Raw genomic sequence first — 23,424 nt, 5'->3', positions numbered from 1 at the left:
ACCCAGCACCCACATACCACAGTGTTTGTAAGGGGAAGAATTGTTTTATGTTTTCCAGGGTCCCACGGAGTACCTTCTCCCTCCATCCACTCAGATCCGGAGCTGCACGTGGATGGGACATGGATCAGTGTAGAAGCTACTGGAGACCTGTTTTAAAACTTAAAAGGTGAGGGTTTTGCACACCCACACACACACACACACACACACACACACACGACTCAATGCAAGACCTTTATATATTTAGGAACTGACAACTTTATTGGAAAAAATGGTAAAACTGGAAGAAAACAACTTAAGTGAACGTTTTCCAAGGGCAATACTGCAATGTGCCTGGTCGGCATGGTGACCACGGGAAGTCACCCAGTGGCTATGGGGCAGGCAGTCCAGGCTCAGTTCTTTTTGTCGCTGTCACCCAGGGTGAGCTTGTCAAAGAGGCAGTCTGCCAGGCCGTATTCCGGGGCTCCGATCTGGCATAGGTTGTTGATATGGCCCCCCGACCCTTTGATGGACTTCACGTGCTCGTGCAGGTAATGACGCTCCAGGTAGTCGCACAGATGGGCGGCCTTCTTCTCGGAGGCCAGCTGTTGCAGATTGAGCAGGCTCTGGTTCAGGGTTCTGTCCAGGTGTAAGGCGCTTTTCAAGGCCTTCAGGCCGTTCTCCCAGCGGTTGCAGTCTGGCTTCCTGATATCACGCAGGCGGATGCGCCCCCCCTGCGCAGGTTCTGCAGCCGCATCAGCCTCTCTCCGTGCTCCCTGGCCTCCCTGGACTGCCGCAGGAAGGAGGGGGCGACGTGCGTCAAGGCCAGGTCCTGGCGGTCCAAGTAGAAGGACAGGCACAGATACAGGTAGGAGGCGTAGAGCTTCAGGTTGATCTGGTTGTTGACTGCGGCCTCGCAGTTGGGATGCTAGCTCTGCCGCACTTGCGAGGGCAGCCCGGGGGGTGCAGGCGCCACGGGTGGCAGCACAGGTACCACGGGTGGCAGCACAGGCACCATGCCTGGCAGCACAGGCAACATGTCTGGTGGCACCGGCCCTCCGAAATTGAAAGCCAAGAAGTCATGGGGAGGGGGGCTGTGGAGCGGGCGGCGGCGGGGGCCACGGCGGTGGCTTTTATGGCCTCGGAGATTCCCCATGGTGGTAGACGAGGGTGGCCAGAGGCTGAGTCAGCAGCCGCGATGGCGGGTACCTCGGGGGGCTCCCCGATGGACTAGGATGGCGGCTGGAGGAGATCGCCCTCCAGGGCCAGGCAGTGAGCAGAGGTGTGACCGTTGGGCGTGACCTTTACCGCCAGAAGTGATGGGGTCAGGGGGGCGGAGGGGGGCTGGAGCGGGTGGCGTACCATCAACGTGTTCCAGGTTCCATCCCAGCCTGCAGGAGAAGGGTGACTCAGTGCTGAGTGCCTGGCATATATAATATTTTAAAATGTTATTCATGTGTATAAGTGCACCTGGTTTGAGTTAATCACCTGCATGATTTCTTTGAGCAACTTATTTGAATATTGTCCTAATGTGATTGTTTCATTAAATTGGCAAGTTTGTGGTATCATTGGTTATGTTTAATATCACAAAGCTTTATTTGAGTGACTTCAACCTCCATACTAATGACAGTTCTGATAGCCTCCTCCCTCAGTTCCCAATCCTTGTTAACTCCAGTGAGCTCCAGTTTTCTCCTTCTATTCATGATCAGTTTCACACTTCTCAGAGGCCAGAGCACTGCCTCCATCTCCATCTTTCACTCTTTTTGAACTTGTTCCTCACTCCTGTTATTCTCTCTCCTTTCTTAATCTTTCAGCAAGTGCTGGAAACACATTCCTCTTGCTCTGTCTGGACCCCAGTATGGACAGTTTAAAGGATCTCATCGTCTATATCCAAGATTTCCTGGCCCCCTTCACCTGGCTTGCCAGTTTCCTTCAATTACAGACTTCTGTTTTCTCTGGCAGATAGCAAAAGGTTTAGGGGCATTCTAAGAGAAAGCATTTAACTTCTGTTCCATCGTAAATTTATCCTCTCCTACTTCATTGGCTAACAAGGACTCTTGGAACCTGCCATTCCCATTCTTTCTATGTTGTTTAGAACCTAGAAAAGCAAACTTTGGAGGAGAATAGCAAAAAGAGGTGCCATTTTCAGGTACTTTATTAGCGGCCTCTAGAGGAGTGAATGGGATTGAAAAGCTTTTCTCAAAAATGAGATTCAGATTGGTAGCCATGGAGTAATCATAGTCTGTTACTGATTGGTGAATGTTGAAGTAGAAAATCAATATTAATTCATTTGTTGTAATTACTTGTTACTAAGCATTATATTCATTGGTTAAATATGCTCACTCTACTAGCTAGCCATTTAAAATAATCCATTTCTATTTACATTTCATCTTTCTCTTTATATTTCATATCTCCAATGAATTTCTTCAAAAGATCCCAGCAGCTGACTTCTGCCCAATCAGAGCCAGGGTTTACCTTTTTACACCTGAGCATTGCATTAACACAAAGCAGAAGATTCTACGTTTAAACTTACTGCCCTTCTTAGAATAATTCCAGACATCTCTTTGACTTTTCAGACCATGGGCCATATCAGTTTGTATTATTGGTACTTAACTGATTAATGAACTGAGATTTCTGTTAACCAGGCTTGTAGGATCTCTTTCCTACTGACTTCTTGCAGCAGACTTTGTCACATTATCATCACTCGTAGAGCTTGTAAACTTCACATTTATTCATTACCATGTAGACTAGTGGTTAAGTGCACAGGTCCTCAAGTTCTACTGCATGTGTTTAAATTTAAGTTCAGCCACTTACTAAGTTGTTAGGGAATTCATGTCTCTCTCTCAGTTCACTGTGATCATCTGTGAAATGGGGGTAAAACTAGCACTCCCTCTGGTGTTGTGAGGAGGAAGTGAGGTATTATGTAAATGTCTTAACCTCATGCCTAATACATGGTAAGTTTTCAGTAAGTGCAAGCTGTTTTTATTAGTGGATGCAAGCAGTGATACTCTAAAAGCTTTCTTAATTAAAGAGTTGCCTTTAATGCTACCCTAGTTTTTTTGTTTTTAGACTACCTTTACCTATAAATTTCTTACAGATTTAAATTACAGCAGAAATAATATTTTTTCTAGTTTTGAAAAGAAAAGATGTTTTTAAACTAGCCCCTTACAGACTCTTGTGTGATCCACACTGGTGACAGGTACCTTCAAGTGCCTCCTCTGTTTCCGGGCAACAACAGCATAAAATATGTAAACAGATGAGTAACCTTATTTGCTAAAATTTAATCCATTAATCACATTGTATTATTGTTCTTCCTCAGATTCTCTCCCTCTCTCAGGTAACATCCCTCATTATCTGAAAGAGGAAGTTCTTTAACACATTATTTTGATAGCATAATTTACCCAGATGATTGTCATTATAAGTTTGCTTTAGATTTCGTTAGAATCCACTGTTCTGACCTGAAGAATAGCTGGCCTACACTCTTCCTCATACCTTATGAAAAATGGCTTCATTCCCATTTGGGCAAATTTCTCAAATGACTGAGTAGCATACCTCTTTATACAGTGGAGAGTGATAAATGAAAACACTGCCTATCTGTACTTTTGATTTAATTGGTTATTAAAATCTTATTGGACTTATATTTTATTTTTAGAAAATTGGCAAAGTGCTAATATATTTGGTTTAATTGGGCCATGTCCATGCCTTATTTAACTTTGATTCCGCAGCATAAACTCATTTATTGAGAATAAACGTTTGTTCAGGGAGACTCGAGCTGAGCCACGGTGGGGGCGGTGGCAGAGTCCACCCCTTCCTCTCACGGGCCCGTGCCCCTCGCCTCTTCCCACCCCCCCACCCCCACCCCGTGCCCTCCCAACAGCCATGGAGCAGAGCCCAAGCCCGGACCCACGCTCCGTTCCTTGACCCTGAGACTGCGCGGGCCTCTCAAGCAGCAGCGCAGAGCCCAGCCAGACCCCCTCTTCGTGACCTTCCTGCCCTGTCGCTCTGACACACCCCCTTGCGTGTGTAAGGCCAGAGCTGGGCCTCCCAGCGGCTTCGGGGGAGGGGACGGCGAGAAGAAAGCTGGGCAATATGCAGCCCGGACTGTCCTGGGTCCTGGCCCCGAGTGTTGTTTGCTTGGCAGAACTGCTGTGAGCTGGAGGTGAAGATTTAACACTGAGTGATGCAGAGTTGAAATACTACTTGGATCTCTTCTACTGCGACATGGAGAGCACCAAGAAGGTGGCGGCCAGTGGACCAGTGCTGGAGCTGTTCTGAGCCGCGCAGCTCCCCAGCGATGTGGTCCAGCAGGTTATGGAGCTTTGTGGTGCAACAAGACTTGGTTATTTTGGAAGAAGTCATTTCTGTATTGTTTTGAAACTGGTAGCTGTTACCCAGTGTGGTTCCATTTTGAATGGGAAGTATTAATACAGACAAGGACCTTCATCTGCCAAGATTTGTCTCTTCAAAGAATGAACAGGAATCTTGTCATGCAGCCTCATAGTCTTCAGATTCTGAAAATCAAGGGTCTTATTCTGGTATAATTCCCCCACCACCTGGCAGTGGGCAAGTGGAAAGGGGATCTGTAAGTCATGACACTGTCTAGTCTCATACCTCTGCAGATCACTAGGAACCTGCATCTCCAGTAGTTTCACCACAGCAGTCCCCACCAATTTCTCCACACATGTGGAAGACGCACAACCGTCACCCCAGTGCAGGAAATAGTAGGAGGCCTTGTGCAGGACCAGGGCCATTTTGATCTCCCTTTGGTGAAGCACAGTAAGGTTCTTCTGCTGGTGATGAAGTGTGGTCAGGGTATTCCCAACCTCCTCTTCAAGAAAACTGGGTCAGTTTTGCAGCTACTCCACCAACCAGTACTCTTTTAACTACACATCCTGCTTCTGCCCAGGATCAGACAACAGCATAAACTGTAGCATCAGCTACAACTGCCAGTGAAATTTGTAGGCAATCCAGTTGTTATGATCCCTAGAAAATAACAGACAAAGATAGTATTGCGTACATCAATGTAAAACCATTCAACCTGATCTAAATGGATTTATTCCAGGATCTGCAGCTAGAGTTTTTGGGGGGTTTTTGTTTTGTTTTGTTTTTTGTTTTTACAAAATCAGAGCTTCCCATACTTGAACTTACTCATGTTTGGGAACTCTCAGGCTTTGGTAAAGATGTAGCATTGACATGGGATGAGTGTTGTGCTGCTTTTCACCTGGTAGTTGCTAGAAAGAATAGCTATGGATTACAGAAAAACTCCCTGAAAGTTTAATGCCCACACTAATTGATTTGGAAGATTCAACAGACATTGCGGATCAGACAGCTGAGGTAGGTGATTCAGGCTCTCCTGCAGAAGCACCTCCAAGCAAGTCACCGTCAATGCCGTCATTGAGCCAGACTTGGCTGGAGATGAATCAGAGCAGTGGGCAGTGGGAGACATTTAGTGAACACTCTTCAAGCTCACAAGCTCTGACCCACTTTGATCCCGACATTGCACCAGTTGACCCTGATACTGCTATTCTTCATCCAGTTCCCATTCGGATGACTCCAAGCAAAATCCACATTCAGGAAATGAAACTTAAAAGAACTGGCAGTGATCATACTAATCCCACTAGCCCATTACCTGTGAAAACATCTGGCCTTTCAGAAGAAAATTAGATCAATTCATTGTGAAAATTGCTTCTGGAAATACTGTAGGCAATGGTTACAGTAGTTTGGACTCTTTCACTTCAGACCCAGACTAGATGAGGAACAATGGACCTCGTTAAAGGTTGGACTCAGGACCGTCACCTGATAGCACTGCACTCCCCCTCCCCTTCCAAGGCTACAACCCTCTCATTCTAGATCATCATCTACACGTATGAATCGGACCTGCATGGTCACCACAGATCAACAACAGGCTGGAGCTGGGGCCCCTCCTCCTGCAGTGCCCCCAAGACCACAGCCCTCACCGGCTGCTGGTCCAGTCGTCCATTGCCCAGTGGATGCCCGTAGCCTAATGACTCACACCAGTACCTGCAGTACCTCACCTCAACAGATACCAGAACAACCACACTTTGCAGATTTCAGCCAATTTGAAGTATTTGCTGCATCCAATGTAAATAAAGAATGAGGTGATTAAGCTGAGAAACATCCAGAGGTCTTGATGGTTGAAATAGCTTCTGATCCTGCAAATTCTCTTCGAGTTGCCAAAATAGACACCAGTAAAAGGGAAGAAAAGAAAGCTGCTAGTGCTCCCACTAATGTGAGCAAAGCTACACCAACTCTTGCTCCACCAGCTAAACCTGTTCAAAGAAGAATTTAAGGTCAGAAGATGACTTAAGGCCAGATGTTGATGAACGTGCACAAAAGAAAGGTGTCTTAGCTGCTGTTCTTGCATCACAGCGTTATATATGCCTAGGTCTGTTGTGAAAGATAAGAAAGCTAATCAGGCATCACTTACATGCAGCAAGGAAACCAACATAGTTTTGGCCAGATTGAAAGTGAATTGCAGCAACAATTAAAGGATGCTCTTTTTTTTTTTTTTTTAATTTATTGGGCTGACAATTGTTAGTAAAATTACGTAGATTTCAGGTGTACAATTCTGTATTACATCATCTATAAATCCCATTGTGTGTTCACCACCCAGAGTCAGTTCTCCTTCCATCCCCATATATTTGATCCCCCTTACCCTCATCTCCCACCCCCCACCCCCTTTACCCTCGAGAAACCACTAAACTATTGTCTGTGTCTATGAGTTTTTGTTTCTCATTTGTTTGTCTTGTTCTTTTGTTGTTTTTGGTTTATATACCACATATCAGTGAAATCATATGGTTCTCTGCTTTTTCTGTCTGACTTATTTCGCTTAGCATCATACTCTCAAGATCCATCCATGTTGTCACAAATGTTCCTATATCATCTTTTCTTACCGCTGAATAGTATTCCATTGTGTATATATACCACAACTTCTTTATCCATTCATCTATCGAAGGACATTTTGGTTGTTTCCATGTCTTGGCCACCGTAAACAAAGCTGCAATGAACATTGCAGCACACGGGTCTTTATGCATAAATGTTTTCAGATTTTTTGGGTAGATACCCAGGAGAGGGATTGCTGGGTCATATGGTAATTCTATTCGTAATTTTTTGAGGAACCTCCACACTGCCTTCCACAACAGCTGCACCAGTCTGCATTCCCACCAACAATGTATGAGGGTTCCTTTTTCTCCACAGCCTCTCCAACACTTGTTACTATTTGTCTTGTTGATGATAGCCATTCTGACTGTGGTCAAGTGATGTCTCATTGTGGTTTTTATTTGCGTTACTCTGATGATTAGTGATGTTGAGCATTTTTTCATATGTCCATTTGTCATTTGTATGTCCTCTTTGGAGAAATGTCTCTTCAGGTCCTCTGCGCATTTTTCAATTGGGTTGTTTGTTTTTTTGTTGTTGAGTTTCATGAGTTCCTTGTATATTTTGGATATTAGCCCCTTATCAGAGGCACTGTTTGCAAAAATCTTCTCCCATTCAGTTGGTTGCCTCTTTATTTTGTTGATGGTTTCTTTTGCTGTGCAGAAGCTTTTAAGTTTCATATAGTCCCATTTGTTTATTTCAGCTTTTACTTCCATTGCCTTTGGAGTCAAATTCATGAAATGCTCTTTGAACCCAAGGTCCATAAGTGTAGTACCTATGTTTTCTTCTATGCAGTTTATTGTGTCAGGTCTTATGCTTAAGTCTTTGATCCATTTTGAATTAATTTTGGTACATGGTGACAGATAGCAGTCCAGTTTCATTCTTTTGCACGTGGCTTTCCAGTTCTGCCAGCACCATTTATTGAAGAGGCAGTCTTTCCTCCATTGTATGTTTTTAGCTTCTTTGTAAAAAACTATCTGTCCATATTTATGTGGTTTTATTTCTGGGTTCTCAATTCTATTCCATTGGTCTATGTGTCTGTTTTTCTGCCAAGACCATGCTGTTTTGATTATTGTAGCCCTGTAGTACAAGCTCAAGTCAGGGAGTGTGATACCTCCAGTATTGTTCTTTTTTCTTAAGATTGCTTTGGCTATTCGGGGTCTTTTGTGGTTCCAAACAAATCTGATGATTTTTCGTTCTATTTCTTTAAAAAATGCCATTGGGGTTTTGATGGGGATTACATTAAATCTGTATATTGCTTTGGATAATATGGCCATTTTAACTATGTTGATTCTTCCAATCCATGAGCACGGAATTTCTTTCCATTTCTTTGTGTCTTCTTCAATTTCTTTCAAAAATGTCTTATAGTTTTCAGCATATAGGTCCTTCACATCCTTGGTTAAGTTTATTCCTAGGTATTATATTCTCTTTGCTGCAATTGCAAAAGGAATTGTTTTTTTGTATTTCTTTTTCTGAGATTTCATTGTTAGTATATAGGAATGCAATGGACTTTTGTACGTTGATTTTGTAGACAGCAACTTTACTGTATTCGTTGATTGTTTCTAATTGCTTTTTGGTGGAGTGTTTAGGGTTTTCTATATATAGCATCATGTCATCTGCAAAGAGTGATAATTTAACTTCTTCATTCCCAATTTGGATCCCTTTAATTTCTTTCTCTTGCCTGATTGCTCTGGCAAGGACTTCCAACACTGTATTGAAAAGCAGAGGTGATAGGGGACAGCCCTGTCATGTTCCTGAACGTAGAGCAAAGGGCTTCAGTTTTTCACCATTAATTATGAAATTAGCTGAGGGCTTGTCATATATGGCCTTTATTATGTTAAGGTATTTTCCTTCTATACCTATTTCATTAAGTGTTTTAATCATAAATGGATGTTGTATCTTGTCAAATGCTTCTTCTGCATCAATTGATATAATCATATGATTTTTGTCCTTTATTTTGTTTATGTGATGTATCACATTGATGGATTTGCGGATGTTGAACCATCCTTGTGCCCCGGGGATGAACCCCACTTTGTCGTGATGAATAATCTTTTTAATGCATTGTTGTATTCGATTTGCTAGAATTTTGTTTAGGGTTTTTGCATCTGTATTCATCAGAGATATTGGTCTGTAGTTTTCTTTTTTGTGTTGTCCTTACCAGGTTTTGGTATCAGGGTAATTAATGTTAGCCTCATAAAAGGAGTTAGGGAATACTGTCTCTTCTTCAGTTTTTTGGAAGAGTTTGAGCAGGATTGGTATTAGATCCTCTTTGAAGGTTTGGTAGAATTCACTAGTGAAGCTATCTGGTCCTGGACTTTTGCTTTTGGGAAGGTTTTGGATGACTGATTCAATTTCATTACTGGTGATCAGTCTGTTTAGATTTTCCAGTTCTTCATGGTTCAGCCTAGGAAGGCTATATGTTTCTAAGAACTTGTCCATTTCTTCTAGGTTATTGAATTTGGTGGCATATAGTCCTTCATAGTATTCTTGGATGATCTTTTGTATTTCTGTGGTGTCTGTGATAACTTCCCCTTTTTCATTTCTGATTTTGTTAATTAGTGTCTTCTCTCTTTTTATCTTAGTGAGTCTAGCCAAGGGTTTGTCAATTTTGTTAATCTTCTCAAAGAACCAGCTCTTTGTCACATTAATATTTCTATTGTCTATTTGTTCTCTATTTCATTTAATTCTGCTCTGATTTTTGTTATTTCCTTTCTTCTGCTGACCTTGGGTTTCACTTGTTCTTCTTTTTCTAGTTCTTTAAGGTGTAACATGAGGTTATTTATTTGGGATTTTTCTTGTTTCTTGAGATAGGCCAGTAATGATATAAATTTCCCTCTTAAAACTGCTTTCGCTGCATCCCCAAAATTTTGGTAGGATGTATTTTCATCGTCATTTGTTTCTATGTATCTTTTTTTTTTTGTCCAAATCCCAGTGTTTCTATGTATCTTTTGATCTCCTCTAATTTCTTCTTTCACCCAGTCGTTCTTTAAAAGTATGTCGTTTAATCTCCATGTATTTGTGTTTTTTCCTGCTTCCTTTTTGCATTTGATATCCAATTTCAAAGCCTTCTGATCATTGAATATGCTTGGTATGATTTCAGTCTTCTTAAATTTGCTGAGGTTGATTTTATGTCCCAATATGTGGTCTATCCTTGAGAATGTTCCATGTACCCTAGAAAAGAATGTATAGTCTGATGTTTTAGGATGAAGTGCTCTATATATGTCAATTATTTCCATTTTATCTAATGTGTCATTTTGGGCTGCTATTTCATTATTTATTTTCTGTTTGGATGATCTATCCATAGCTGTCAATGATGTATTTAAGTCCCCTAGTATAATTGTGTTTTGGTCAATTTCTCCCTTTAGTTCTTTTAATAGTTGCTTGGTATATTTCGGTGCTCCCTGATTGGGGGCATAAATATTGATAACTGTTATGTCTTCTTTTTTTTTCATATTATAATTTTATTTTATTTTATTTATTTTTTTTAATTTATTGGGGTGACAATTGTTAGTAAAATTACATAGATTTCAGGTGTACATTTCTGTATCACATCATCTATAAATTACATTGTGTGTTCACCACCCAGAGTCAGTTCTCCTTCCATCACCATATATTTGATCCCCCTTACACTCATCTCCCACCCCCCAACCTCCTTACCCTCTGGTAACCACTAAATTACATTCCCCAGATTAATTTTCAAAACCCCATGGCCATCTTGTGGTTACTGATTGTTTTATAATCCCCTCACCTTCCCCCTTACCCCCATCGCCCCCGCCCCCACCCATCTAGCAACCTTCAGTTTTTCCTCTTTGTCTCCAAAACTGTTTCTGATTAGTTCATTCACTTATTCTTTTCTTTAGATTCCGCATATAAGTGAGAGCATATGGTACTTATCTTTCTCTGTCTGACTTATTTCACTTAACATAATGTTCTCTAGGTCCATCCATGTTGTTGCAAACGGTAAGATTTCTTTCTTCTTTATGGCTGCGTAATACTCCATTGTATAAATGTACCACAGTTTCTTAATCCAGTCATCTACCGATGGGCATTTCGGTTGTTTCCATGTCTTAGCTATTGTGTATAGTGCTGCAATAAACATAGGAGTGCATAAAGATTTTTGAATTGGAGTTTTGGATTTCTCCGGATAGATACCTAGGAGTGGAATTACTGGATCATAGGGTAGTTCCATTTTCAGATTTTTGAGATACCTCCATACTGTTTTCCATAGTGGCTGCACCAATCTGCAATCCCACCAACAGTGCACAAGCGTTCCCTTTTCTCCACATCCGCGCCAGCACTTGTTGTTTGTTGATTTATTGATGATAGCCATTTTGACTGGGGTGAGGTGGTATCTCATTGTGGTTTTTATTTGCATTTCTCTGATGGTTAGTGAGGTTCAGCGTTTCTTCATAGGTCTGTTTACCATCTGTGTGTCCTTTTTAGAAAAATGTCTCTTCAAGTCCTCTGCCCATTTTTTAATTGGGTCGTTTGTTTTTTTGGAGTTGAGTTGAGTGAGTTTTTTTTATAGATTTGTGATATTAATCCCTTATCAGATATATCATTGGCAAATATCTTTTCCCATTCAGTAGGATCCCTTTTTGTTTTATTGATGGTTTCCTTTGCTGTGAAAAAACTTTTCAGTTTGATATAATCCCACATGTTTATTTTTTCTCTTACTTCCCTTGTGCAAGGGATATATCAGTAAAAATCTTACTCCAGGTAATGTCTGTGAAGTTTCTTCCTATATTTTCTTCTAGGTATTTTATGGTTTCAGATCTTACATTTAAGTCTTTAAGCCATTTTGAATTTATTTTTGTATATGGTGTAAGGAGGTGGTCCAGCTTCATTTTTTGCATGTGTCTGTCCAGGTTTCCCAGCACCATTTATTGAATAGACTGTCTTTACCCCATCGTACATTCTTGCTTCCATTGTCGTAGATTAAATGGCCATATAGGCATGGATTTATTTCTGGACTCTCTATTCTGTTCCATTGATCTATGTGTCTGTTTTTATGCCAGTACCATGCTGTTTTGATTACTGTAGCCTTGTAGTATAATTTGAAGTCAGGTATTGTTATACCTCCCACTTTGTTCTTATTTCTCAAGATTGCTGAGGCTATACGGGGTCTTTTATGGTCCCATATAAAATTTAGGATTATATGTTCTATTTCTGTGAAAAACGTCGTTGGTAGTTTGATAGGAATTGCGTTGAATATGTATATTGCCTTAGGCAGTATGGACATTTTAACTATATTAATTCTTCCTATCCATGAACATGATATGTGTTTCCATCTATTTATATCTTCTTTCATTCCTTTCTTCAGTGTCTTATAATTTTCTGAGTACAGATCTTTTACTTCTTTGGTTAAATTTATTCCCAGGTATTTTATAGTCTTTGGAGCAATTGTAAATGGGATTGTTTCTTTAATTTCTCCTTCTGATATTTTATTATTGGTATATACAAATGCAACTGATTTCTGAATATTAATTTTGTATCCTGCTACTTTACTAAATTCATCTATCAGTTCTAATAGCTTCTTGGTGGAGTCTTTAGGGTTTTCTATATATAGTATCATATCATCTGCATACAATGATAATTTTACTTCCTCCTTACCAATTTGGATGCCTTTTGTTTCTTTTTCTTGTCTGATTGCTGTGCTTAGAACTTCCAGCACCATGTTGAATAGAAACGGAGATAGTGGGCAACCTTGCCTTGTTCCTGATCTTAGGGGGAATGGTTTTACCTTTTCCCCATTGAGTATGATGTTAGCTGTGGGTTTGTCATATATGGCCTTTATTATGTTGAGATATGATTCCTTTATTCCCACTTTCTTAAGGGTTTTTATCATAAATGGCTGTTGGACTTTATCAAATGCTTTTTCTGCATCTATTGATATGATCATGTGAATTTTATTTTTCATTTTGTTAATGTGGTGTATCACATTAATTGATTTGCAGATGTTGAACCACCCTTGCATACCAGGGATGAATCCCACTTGATCATGGTGTATGATCTTTTTAATGTATTGCTGAATTCTGTTCGCTAATATTTTGTTGAGGATTTTTGCATCTATGTTCATTAGAGATATCGGCCTGTAGTTTTCTTTTTTTGTGGTGGCTTTGTTTGATTTTGGGATCAGGGTGATAGTGGCCTCATAAAAAGTGTTTGGGAGCCTTCCCTCCTTCTGGATTTTTTGGAAGAGCTTCAGGAGAATAGGTGATAATTCTTTTTTGAACGTTTTGTAAAATTCACCTGTAAAGCCATCTGGTCCAGGGCTTTTGTTTGTTGGGAGATTGTTGATTACTGATTCAATTTCCCTGGTGGTAATCAGACTATTCAGGTTTTCTGTTTCTTCTTGAGTTAGCCTTCGAAGGTTGTAAACCTCTAGAAAACTGTCCATTTCTTCCAGATTGTCAAATTTGTTCGCATATAGTTGCTCATAGTAACTTCTTAAAACTTTTTGTATTTCTGCGGTGTCCGTTGTCAGTTCTCCTCTTTCATTTCTGATTTTATTAATTTGGGTCCTCTCTCTCTTTTTTTTAATGAGTCTGGCTAAAGGTTTGTCAATTTTGTTTATCTTCTCTAAGAACCAACTCTTGGATTCATTGATCTTTTGTATTGTTTTTCTGGTTTCTATTTCATTTATTTCTGCTCCGATCTTTATTATCTCCTTCCTTGTGCTCCCTTTGGGCTTATTTTGCTGTTCTTTTTCCAGATCCCTTAAGTGTGAAGATAAACTGTTGATTAGTGATGTTTCTTGTTTCTTTAGGTAGGCCTGCAAAGCTATGAATGTCCCTCTTAGGACTGCTTTCGCGGCATCCCATAGATTTTGGGTTGTCGTGTTTTCATTTTCGTTTGTCTCGAGATATCTTTTGATTTCTTCCTTGATCTCCTGCTTAACCCATTCATTATTTAGTAATAAGTTATTCAGCCTCCATGAATTGGTGGGTCTTCCAGTTTTTTTTCCTGTAGTTCATTTCTAATTTCATAGCGTTGTGATCAGAGAAGACAATTGGTATGATTTCAATTTTCTTAAATTTATCAAGACTTGTTTTGTGGCCTAACATATCGTCTATCTTGGAAAATGTTCCATGTGCGCTTGAGAAAAACGTGTATTTTGCAGCATTGGGGTGAAGTGTTCTGAAAATATCGATTAAATCCAAGTGGTCCAATGTATCATTTAAGGCTGTTGTTTCCATATTGATTTTCTGTCTGGAAAACCTGTCCTTTGTTGTCAGAGGTGTCTTGAAGTCCCCTACTATGATAGCGTTACTGTTGATCTCTGTCTTTATGTCAGTCAGTACCTGTTTTATATATTTAGGTGCTCCTATGTTGGGTGCATAGATGTTTACTAGGGTTATGTCCTCTTGTCAGATCGATCCCTTTATTATTATATAGTGCCCATCTTTATCTTTTAATATGTTGTTCATTTTAAAGTCTATTTTGTCAGATATAAGTATTGCAACTCCAGATTTTTTCTCATTTCCATTTGCATGAAATATCTTACTCCAACCCTTCACTTTCAGCCTGTGTGTGTCTTTTGTTCTGAGGTGAGTCTCTTGTATACAGCATATACAAGGGTCTTGCTTTCTTATCCAGTCAGCCACCCTATGTCTCTTGATTGGAGCATTTAATCTGTTTACATTTAAAGTGATTATTGATAGGTACATAGTTATTGCCATTTTTAAATTTGTAGTTAGGTTGTTTTGATCTTTCTTCTATTTACAGAAGTCCTTTTAGTATTTCTTGCAATGCTGGCTTGGAGGTAATAAATTCCTTTAGCTTATTTTTTTCTGGAAAGCTCTTTATCTCTCCATCAACTTTAAATGATAGCCTTGCTGGATAAAGCAATCTAGGTTGTAGGCCTTTGTTTTCCATCACTTTGAGTATCTCCTGCCACTTCCTCCTGGCCTTCAATTTTTCTGTAGAAAAGTCATTTGATAGTCTTATGGGAGTTCCCTTGTATGTAACCCTCTGTCTTTCTCTTGCTGCTTTTAGGATTCTCTCTTTGTCTTTAAGCTTTGCCATTTTAACTATAATGTGTCTTTGTGTGGACCTGTTTGGGTTTATCCTGGTTGGATCTCTCTGCACTTCCTGGGCTTGTATGTTGGTTTCCTTCATCAGGTTGGGGAAGTTTTCGGACATTATTACTTCAAATATGTTCTCAATCCCTTGTTTCCTTTCTTCACCTTCTGGTATTCCTATGATGTGCATGTTGTTGCGCTTGATGTTATCCCGGAGGTCTCTTAAGCCATTCTCATTGTTTTTTAATCTTTTTTCTTTCTGTTGCTCCGTTTGGGTGATCTCTGCTACCTTTTCTTCTAAGTCGCTGATTCGATCCTCTGCTTCATCTAACATGCTGGTAATTCCTTCAAGTGAGTTCTTAATTTCAGTAATTGTGTTCTTTAGTTCTAACTGGTTGTTCGTTATGATTTCTACATCCTTCTTTATGTCTTCTCTAAGCTCCTTAAACATTCTTATCACCAGTGTTCTGAACTCTGTCTCTGAAAGGTTGGTTACGTCTGCTTCATTTGGTTCCAGTTGTGGAGGTTTCTTCTGTTCTTTTATTTGGGACGTGTATCTTTGTTTCCCCATTCTGGCAGACTCTCTGTGTTTGCTTTGATGTATTAGGTAGATCCCCTAGAGTTCTTAGTTCTTGCTAGGTTATCTTATGTAGTATGTGTCCTTTATATTTGACTTGCACTACTTCGTTCTTCTCCTCTGTGTGTGCTCCAAAGGTGACTCTTGTGTTGTGTATATTGTCCTGTTCAAGAAGATCTTTAATTGCTTTTTGCTTATGAGTAGGTGGGGTTAACTCCTAGGCTGACTCCTTGTGAGACTTGACTCTGCCCACCGCAGGGCGTTCTGCTGCGTGAGGGTTGACCACTTAAATGTGGTTTGGCCTCTATGGGCTCTAGTGCCTGCAGAGAATTCCCTCTGGGTGTGTGACTTGTAGGTCAAACCCAGTAGTACTCTGGTTTGGTCTGGAGTTGGCCTCTGGATATGTTGAATCTTGTGCCTCTTAAGCTGAGCCCTGGTAGGCAGTTTCAGAACAAAGCAAATCACCAAGCACAACAACAACAACAACAACAAAGAAAAAAATCACATACAGTCACATGTAAAAACACCCGATAACCCCCACTGGACACATGCAAAGATATCAAAGATATAAAGATAAAGCAAAACAAAACAAAACAAAGCAAAACAAAAAGAAGCGCCAGTCTTGGCTTAAGCCCACCAAGTAATGTCCAGGTTGTCCTCTGCTGTACCAAAGAGCCCCCTGCTTATTGCGCAGGCAGAGCCGGTCACCTGGTGCCCAGAGTGACTTTGGGACTCTAGATTTAAATGTGTGGGCCTGAGGGGTCTGGATGATAGTTCTTACAAAGTCAGTGCAGTTTCTGCCCTTGACTGCACATATGCACACTGAGAGTAGCACCACCAGCCCCGTGTCCAGTACTCCTGAGTCTTAGGGCACTGCTTCAGTGTTTGTGTGTATGGGGGAGTACGGGCAGGAGATTTCTGAGCTGCTGAAAGCCCAGAGCTGCGTTTGCCTTAGTGCTGATCCCTGGGAGTGTCTCTGCAGTAGCACTTGCCCCGCCCTAGGCAGGCCAGAAAGGGTGGGGGTGGGGATGGAGGGGTCTTCTCTCTCCCAGCCCAGCAGCGCATCACCCTCTCCCCGCAGGCCAGAAAAGGTGGTGGCTGGGGGTGGAAGAGTCTCTTCTCTCCTAGCTCAGCCAAAATCACACTCTTCCCAGCCTCTTCCCTGGGTCAGGGCTGCCTGTCAGTCTTCCCAGATCCTGAGCACTACTACAGCTCCTTTGTAATCTGACACTACTCCTCAGTTCAGGGTCCAGTTTAAGTCTCTAGAAGGGCGGGGGTAGGAATGGAAGAGCGGGGGAGGGGCCCAGGTATGGAGTCTGTGTTCTTTGTCTGCCCTAGGGCCCACTAGCTACCCTCCCGGCGGGAGAAATCAGCCGTGGGACGCAGGGAAAGAGCCCACCTCCTCGTCTCTGTGCTCTCCATTCCGCCCTGGGATCCCGTGCGAGCCCGGAACTGCGGGTGCCACCACGGGTTTTCGCCACCGTCGACGCCGCCTCCACCGCCGCCGGCCGGGACCCCGCCGCGGGCCCCGGCATTTTCACTCCGCTCCCTTCCTTCCTTCCCCTGCTCGCCCAATTAGCGCACCTTCAAGTAATCCTTCCCGAGTCTCTTAGCTGTTCTGTGTGATGAGCAAAGAGTTCTTTGATGGATTATAGGTCCCGTTTGTAATAAGATCCTTAGGAAAACTCAGAAAGTGCGCCCCACTGCCGCCATTCCTATGACGTCATCTCCTGTTATGTCTTCTTGTTGTATAGTCCCCTTTACCATTATGAAATGTCCATCTTTGTCTCTTGTTATATTTTTCACCCTGAAGTCTTTTTCATCTGATATCATTATGGCTACACCTGATTTTCTCTGGGTACCATTTTCTTGGACTGTCTATTTCCACCCTTTCACTTTGAGTCTATGCTTGTCCTTGTAGCTGAGATGTGTCTCTGGGAGACAGCATATGGTTGGGTTTAGTTTTTTGATCCAATCTGCTACTCTGTGACTTTTTATTGGTGAGTTCTGTCCATTTACATTTAGGGTGAGTATTGATATGTGAGGATTTCCTGTCATTCTATCTTTAGTTTTCTGGTAAGGCTGTGTCTCCATTGTTTTTTGCCTTTTTGTTGTTGTGTATTATTTCTGTGTGGTGGTATTCTATAATGTTTCCCTCTGTTTCTTCTTTTATTACAGTATGTATTTCAGTTCTGGATTTTTCTTGAGTGGTTACCCTTAAGTTTAAGTAAAAGAAAGTTTGATATTTAGAGTATTCCATTTTCTTCAGCACGCTTACTTTCTCCATTCCCATATTCCGGTTCAGGCCTTTACTCTCCCCCTTTTTATGTTTTGGTTGCCACAAACTGTCCCTGTTGATGGTGGTCGAATAGCCTCCTTTAGTATTTCTTGTAGTGCAGGTCATGTATTAGAAAATTCCCTCAGCTTCTGTATGTCTAGAAAGGTCTTTATTCCTCCTTCATATCTAAAGGATATCTTTGCTGGATATATTATTCTTGGCTCATAATTTCTCTCTTTCAATAGTTTGAACATTTGGTTCCACTCCCTCCTGGCTTGTAGAGTTTCTGCTGAAAAATCTGATGATAATCTAATGGGCTTTCCTTTGTAGGTTACCATCTTCTTTTCCCTGGCTGCCTTGAGGATTCTTTCTTTGTCATTGATTTTAGACAGCTTCAACACAATGTGCTTTGGAGAAGGCCTGTTGGGATTGAGGTAATCAGGTCTTCTATTTGCTTCTTGGATTCAAGGATCCAGTTCTGTCCACAAGTTTGGGAAGTTCTCATCAACAATTTGTTTGAATACATTCTCTGTTCCCTTCTCTCTTTCTTCTCCTTCTGGTATGCCCATTATTCTTATATTGCTCTTTCTGATGGAGTCAGAAAGTTCTTGTAGAGTTCTTTCGTTTCTTTTAAGTCTCAAGTCTCTCTCTTCTTCCACCTGTGTAATTTCCAGATTTCTATCTTCGATGTCACTGATTCTTTCCTCCATCTGGTCAACTGTACTACCTAAGCTGGTTATTTCTTTCTTAATTTCTTCTATTGAGCTCTTAATCTCCAGAAATTCTATTTGGTTCTTTTTTAAAATTTCAATCTCTTTCGTAAAATGCTCATGTTGTTCTTTGATTGCGTTTCTGAGTTCATTAAACTGTCTTTTTGTGTTTTCTTGCATCTCATTGAGTTTTTTCAGAACTGCAATCTTGAATTCTCTGTCGTTTAAGTCACATATTTCCATATCTTTAAGTTCCTTTTCTGGAGACTTTTCACTTTCTTTCTGAGCTGTCTTGTTGCCTTGGTTATTCATGGCAATTACTGATTTATTATTTCTCTTCCTAGACTTCTACAGGAGTGGCTTCTGCAACAGGTTGATAGGAAGAGGTCTTTCTTTTGTTTGCCAGTACTTGTTGGTAGAATGTTTTATTTTTTCTTAGACTGCAGCCTTTTTTTTCTCTCTCACACGGTAGTGTTATGTTTTCTCTGCACTATTCCAGCTTCTCCCACAATGGGGATATTCCCTCTGTTAATAGTTCGCCTGGGTCACAGGGCGCAGTGTCCATGTGGGTATGCAGAAAGTTTTTTAAGTTCCAAAGCTCTTCCTACAGCAGATTCAGAGCCCGTGTGTTTTAGCAGCTCTGTTTACTCCTGCAGGGATCTGCCCAGATAGGTGGGGCTAGGGGTGGGGTGAGTTGTGAGAGGTGGCGCAGAGCAATGGCGGCTATCATCACCACAGCCAGTCCTGCTTCCACTGCTCCCTCCCCTCTGCTGGAACTAGTTGGGCTGTGAATCTGTGTCTGCGGTCCACAGTTCTCAGAACAGCACATATTTTGTTGTTTTGATCTGACACTGCTACTGTTCCGCTTCTAGCTCTGGGCAGGTGGGGACGGGGCGAGCTCTGGGAGGGGGCAGCTAGTCTCAGTGCCTAAGGCTTCCGTTCTCTGCTCGGCAGTGAGGGCTTAAACCGCCGTTTTCAGCCTTCTTCCCTCAGTCTTTGCTCCGAGTTCTCTGCCGTGAGTGTTGGGTTCAGCCGTGTTATATGCTGCCCCCTCAGCCCTGTGGGCCATAAGCGGAGCCCTAGCAGTCCGAGTTCTTCCCTCTCCCGCAGCTGTGGTAGCTCCGGGATGCAGCGAGCTTAGAGCACTAAACCAGGTCTGCATCCTGGTCCCACGCGGCTCCGTCTCCACACTTCTCCCTTCTCTCCTCCCCTGCTTGAGCGATTCGCCAACCTGTAGGTGAATTCAGTAGTGGGCCTCTTCGTCTTGCCTACCTGCTCTGCACGGAGTCCTTTGTGGAGTTATTGTTGTTCGACTAGTTGTAAATTCCAAGGGAGCTTACAGAGGCTCACCTCATGCTGCTATTTTAATGATGTCTCTCTTTTTTTTTTAAATTAAACTTTATTGGGGTGGCAGTTGTTAGTAAAGCTATGTAGATTTCAGGTGTACAATTCTGTAATACATCATCTATATATCACACTGTTTGTTCATCACCCAGAGTCAGTTCTCTTTCCATCACCATATATTGGACCCCCTTTACCCTCGTGTACTACCCCGCCTCACCCTTACCCTCTAGAAACACCAGATGAAACAGAGGATGGAATCAGCAATTTGGAAGACAAGGTAGCTTAAAACACCCAATTGGAATAGAAGAAAAGAATTTCAAAAAATAAGGATTGTTGAAGAGACCTCTGGGACAACATTAAGTATAACAATATCCACATAATAGTGGTAGTGGAAGGAGAAGATAGAGCAAAGGATTAAAAATCTATTTAAAGAAATAATAATGGAAAACTTCCCAAACCTGGTAAAGGAAATAGATATAAAAGCATAGAGAGTCCCAGAGAAGATGAATCCGAACAGGCCACATCAAGAAACATCATAATTAAAATGCCAAAGTTAAAGACAAAGAGAGGAACTTAAAACCAGCAAGATAAAAGCAGTTAGTTACCCACAAGGTAGCAGGATCCAAAACTATTATAATCTTCAGGATTCTGTTGCAGTTTATGCATCAATAACAAAATATAGGAAAGACAAATGAAGAAAATATCCCATTTACAATTGCGTAAAAAAAATTCCAGCAATATATTTAACCAGGGAGGTAAAGACATGTGCTTGGAAAATTAAAAGAAATTGAAGAAAGAAAGTGAAGAGGATACAAATAAAAAGCACATTCCGTGCTTATGAATATGAAAAATTTATTTTAAAATGTCCATACTACCCAAAACATGTAGATTCAATGCAATCTATATCAAAGTACAGATGGCATTTTTCACAGACCTAGAACACATCATCCTAAAATTTATATGGAACCACAGAATACCCGAACACCAAGAAAACTTGAGAAAAAAGAACAAGGTTGGAGATATATGAGGTCAGACAATTGAGTCCACGAACTCATCCTAGAAAAAGTGTTATATACCTCATTGCTGAGTATCACTAGGGTCACCTTTGAAGTACTCCCCTTGAGAAGCTATGCACCAATGCCAGTGCCTAGTCCACCCTTCGAAGCAAATTTGGAACTCTTTTTCTGGAATGCCCATCAGAACTGGCATCATTTTACACTTAATGTCCTGAATGCCATCAAAATGTCTTCCTTTCAGTATTACTTTCATCTTGGGGTAAAGAAAGAAGTCATTGGGGGCTAGATCGGGTGACTAGGGAGGGTGTTCCAATACGGTTATTTGTTTACTGGCTAAAAGCACCCTCACAGACAGTGCCATGTGCACTGGTGCATTGCCGTGAATTGTTGGTGAAAAGTTCAGGTAGCCTAACTTTTTCATGCAGCCTTTTCAGCACTTCCAAATAGTAAACTTGGTTAACTATTTGTTCAGTTGGTACAAATTCATAATGAATAATCCCTCTGACATCAAAAAAGGTTAGCAACATCATTACAACAAGTTCGTGAACTTAATTGTCAGACCTTATACATCTCACTACTAGATGTCATACTATGCTACAAGATGTTAGTAATCAAAACAGGATGCCACAAGCATAAAAGCAGACACATAGATCAATGGAACAGAAGAGAAAACCCAGAAATAAACCCATGCCTCTATGGTCAGTTAATCTATGAAAAAATGGGCAAGAGTATCCAATAGGGGTAAAGACAGTCTCATCAATAAATAATGCTGGAAAAATTGGACAGATACATAAAAAAAATGAACCTAGACACCTTCTAACACCATATACAAAAATAAACTCAAAATGGATTGAAGTCTTAAACATAACATTGCAAACCATAAAACTCCTCGAAGAAAACACAGGCAGTAATCTCTTTGACATTGCTCTTAGTCATATTTTTTTGGAGATGTCTCCTCAAGAAAGGGCAACAAAAAAAACAATAAACATTTGGGACTACATCAAACTAAAATGTTTTTGCACAGCAAAGAAACCATCAACAAAATGAACCGACAACCTACTGAATAGGAAAAGATATTTGCCAATGCTACATCTGATGATAAAGCATTAGTATTGAAAATATATAAAGAACTCATAGAACTTAGAACAAACACAAATCCAATTAGAAAATGGGCAGAAGGCCTGAATAGACATTTCTCCAAAGAGGATCTATAGTTGGACAATAGACATATGAAAAGACAGTCAAGGTCACTAATGGTCAGGGAAATGCAAGTTAAAAACCACAGTGACCTCTGAACTCACACCCATCAGAATGGCTATAATCAATAAATCAACAAACAACAGATGTTGCCAAGGATGTGGCAAAAAGTAAATCCTCGTACACTGTTGGTGGGATTGCAAACTGGTGAAGACACTATGCAAAACAGAATGCAGGTTCCTAAAAATTTTAAAAGTCAACGTCCATATGACCCAGCAATACCAAAACACATATGAGAAAAGATATGTATGTATCCCTATGTTCATAGCAGCACTATTAACAATAGCCATGATGTGGACTATGGAAGCAATCTAAATGTCCATGGATAAAGAAGAGGTGCAACATATATACACTGGAATAGTACTCGACCATAAAAAGGAATGAAATGCCATCATTTGCGACAACATGGATGGACATAGAGGTTATTATGACAAGTGCAATGAGACAGACACAGAAAGACAAATGCCACATAATTACACTTATATGTGGAAACAAAAAACAAACAAAATAGGAACACACTCATACACACAGAGGGAAATCTGATGGCTGCCAGATAGAAGGGGGTTGGCAGGGCTGGGTGAAGACGATGAAGGGATTGAGAGGTACAAATTGGCAGCTACAAACAGTCATGGGGATGTACGGTACAGAATAGAAAAATGTAATAAAGCTGTATAGTATCATAGGGTAACTAGACATAGCGGACATCACATCAATAGTTATATCAATACCTAACCACTATGTTGTACAATCTGAAATTACACATACACACATGACACAGATGAAGGAAAACATACATAAGTGGATATTCTGTACCTGCAACATGTATGCCAGGCTTGGTGACTATGGTTAAGTCAGCCTCCTGTCCATGGGAAAGCAGGCTAAGGCTCATTTCCAACATCAGTGTTGCCCAGTGTTAGCTTGTCAAAGAGATACTCTACCATTCAGACTTCCAAAACATCCATCTTGCTACCCAGAGTTCACATCAGGAACTACATAATTTCATAGAGGTAAACATTTCAGGTAAAGCTGAAAACCCTCTTTATTTTAATCGCCGCGCAATCCCATTCCTTTCAGTTCTTCCCCAGAGGCAACTGGAATCCTGATTTTCAGGCCATGTTTCAATACTTTTACTAATTCACCTGCAGCCACAATTACCAGAGCCCCACCTCACCCCACCCCCAAATACCACAGTGTTTATAAGGGGAAGATTTCTTTTGTGTTTTCCAGGGTCCCACGGAGTACCTTCTCCCTCCATCCACGGAGATCGGGAGCTGCATGTGGATGGGACATGGATCAGTGTAGAGGCTACTGGAGACCTGTTTTAAAACTTAAAAGGTGAGGGTTT

At 41.1% G+C, this 23,424-nt stretch overlaps 2 pseudogenes; one reads left to right on the top strand and one right to left on the bottom strand.

Moving 5' to 3' along the window:
* Positions 1–389: 389 nt before the first annotated feature.
* Positions 390–1,132, bottom strand: LOC117018312 (ferritin heavy chain-like; annotated as a pseudogene).
* LOC117018239 (ralBP1-associated Eps domain-containing protein 1-like) lies at positions 1,131–23,381 on the top strand (annotated as a pseudogene).
* The last annotated feature ends 43 nt before the right edge of the window (positions 23,382–23,424 follow it).

This window comes from Rhinolophus ferrumequinum, chromosome X (genome assembly GCF_004115265.2).
Source record: "Rhinolophus ferrumequinum isolate MPI-CBG mRhiFer1 chromosome X, mRhiFer1_v1.p, whole genome shotgun sequence".
Classification (NCBI taxonomy): domain Eukaryota; kingdom Metazoa; phylum Chordata; class Mammalia; order Chiroptera; family Rhinolophidae; genus Rhinolophus; species Rhinolophus ferrumequinum.
The sequence above is the reverse complement of the archived record's forward strand: the minus strand, read 5'-3'. Positions and strand labels throughout refer to the sequence as shown.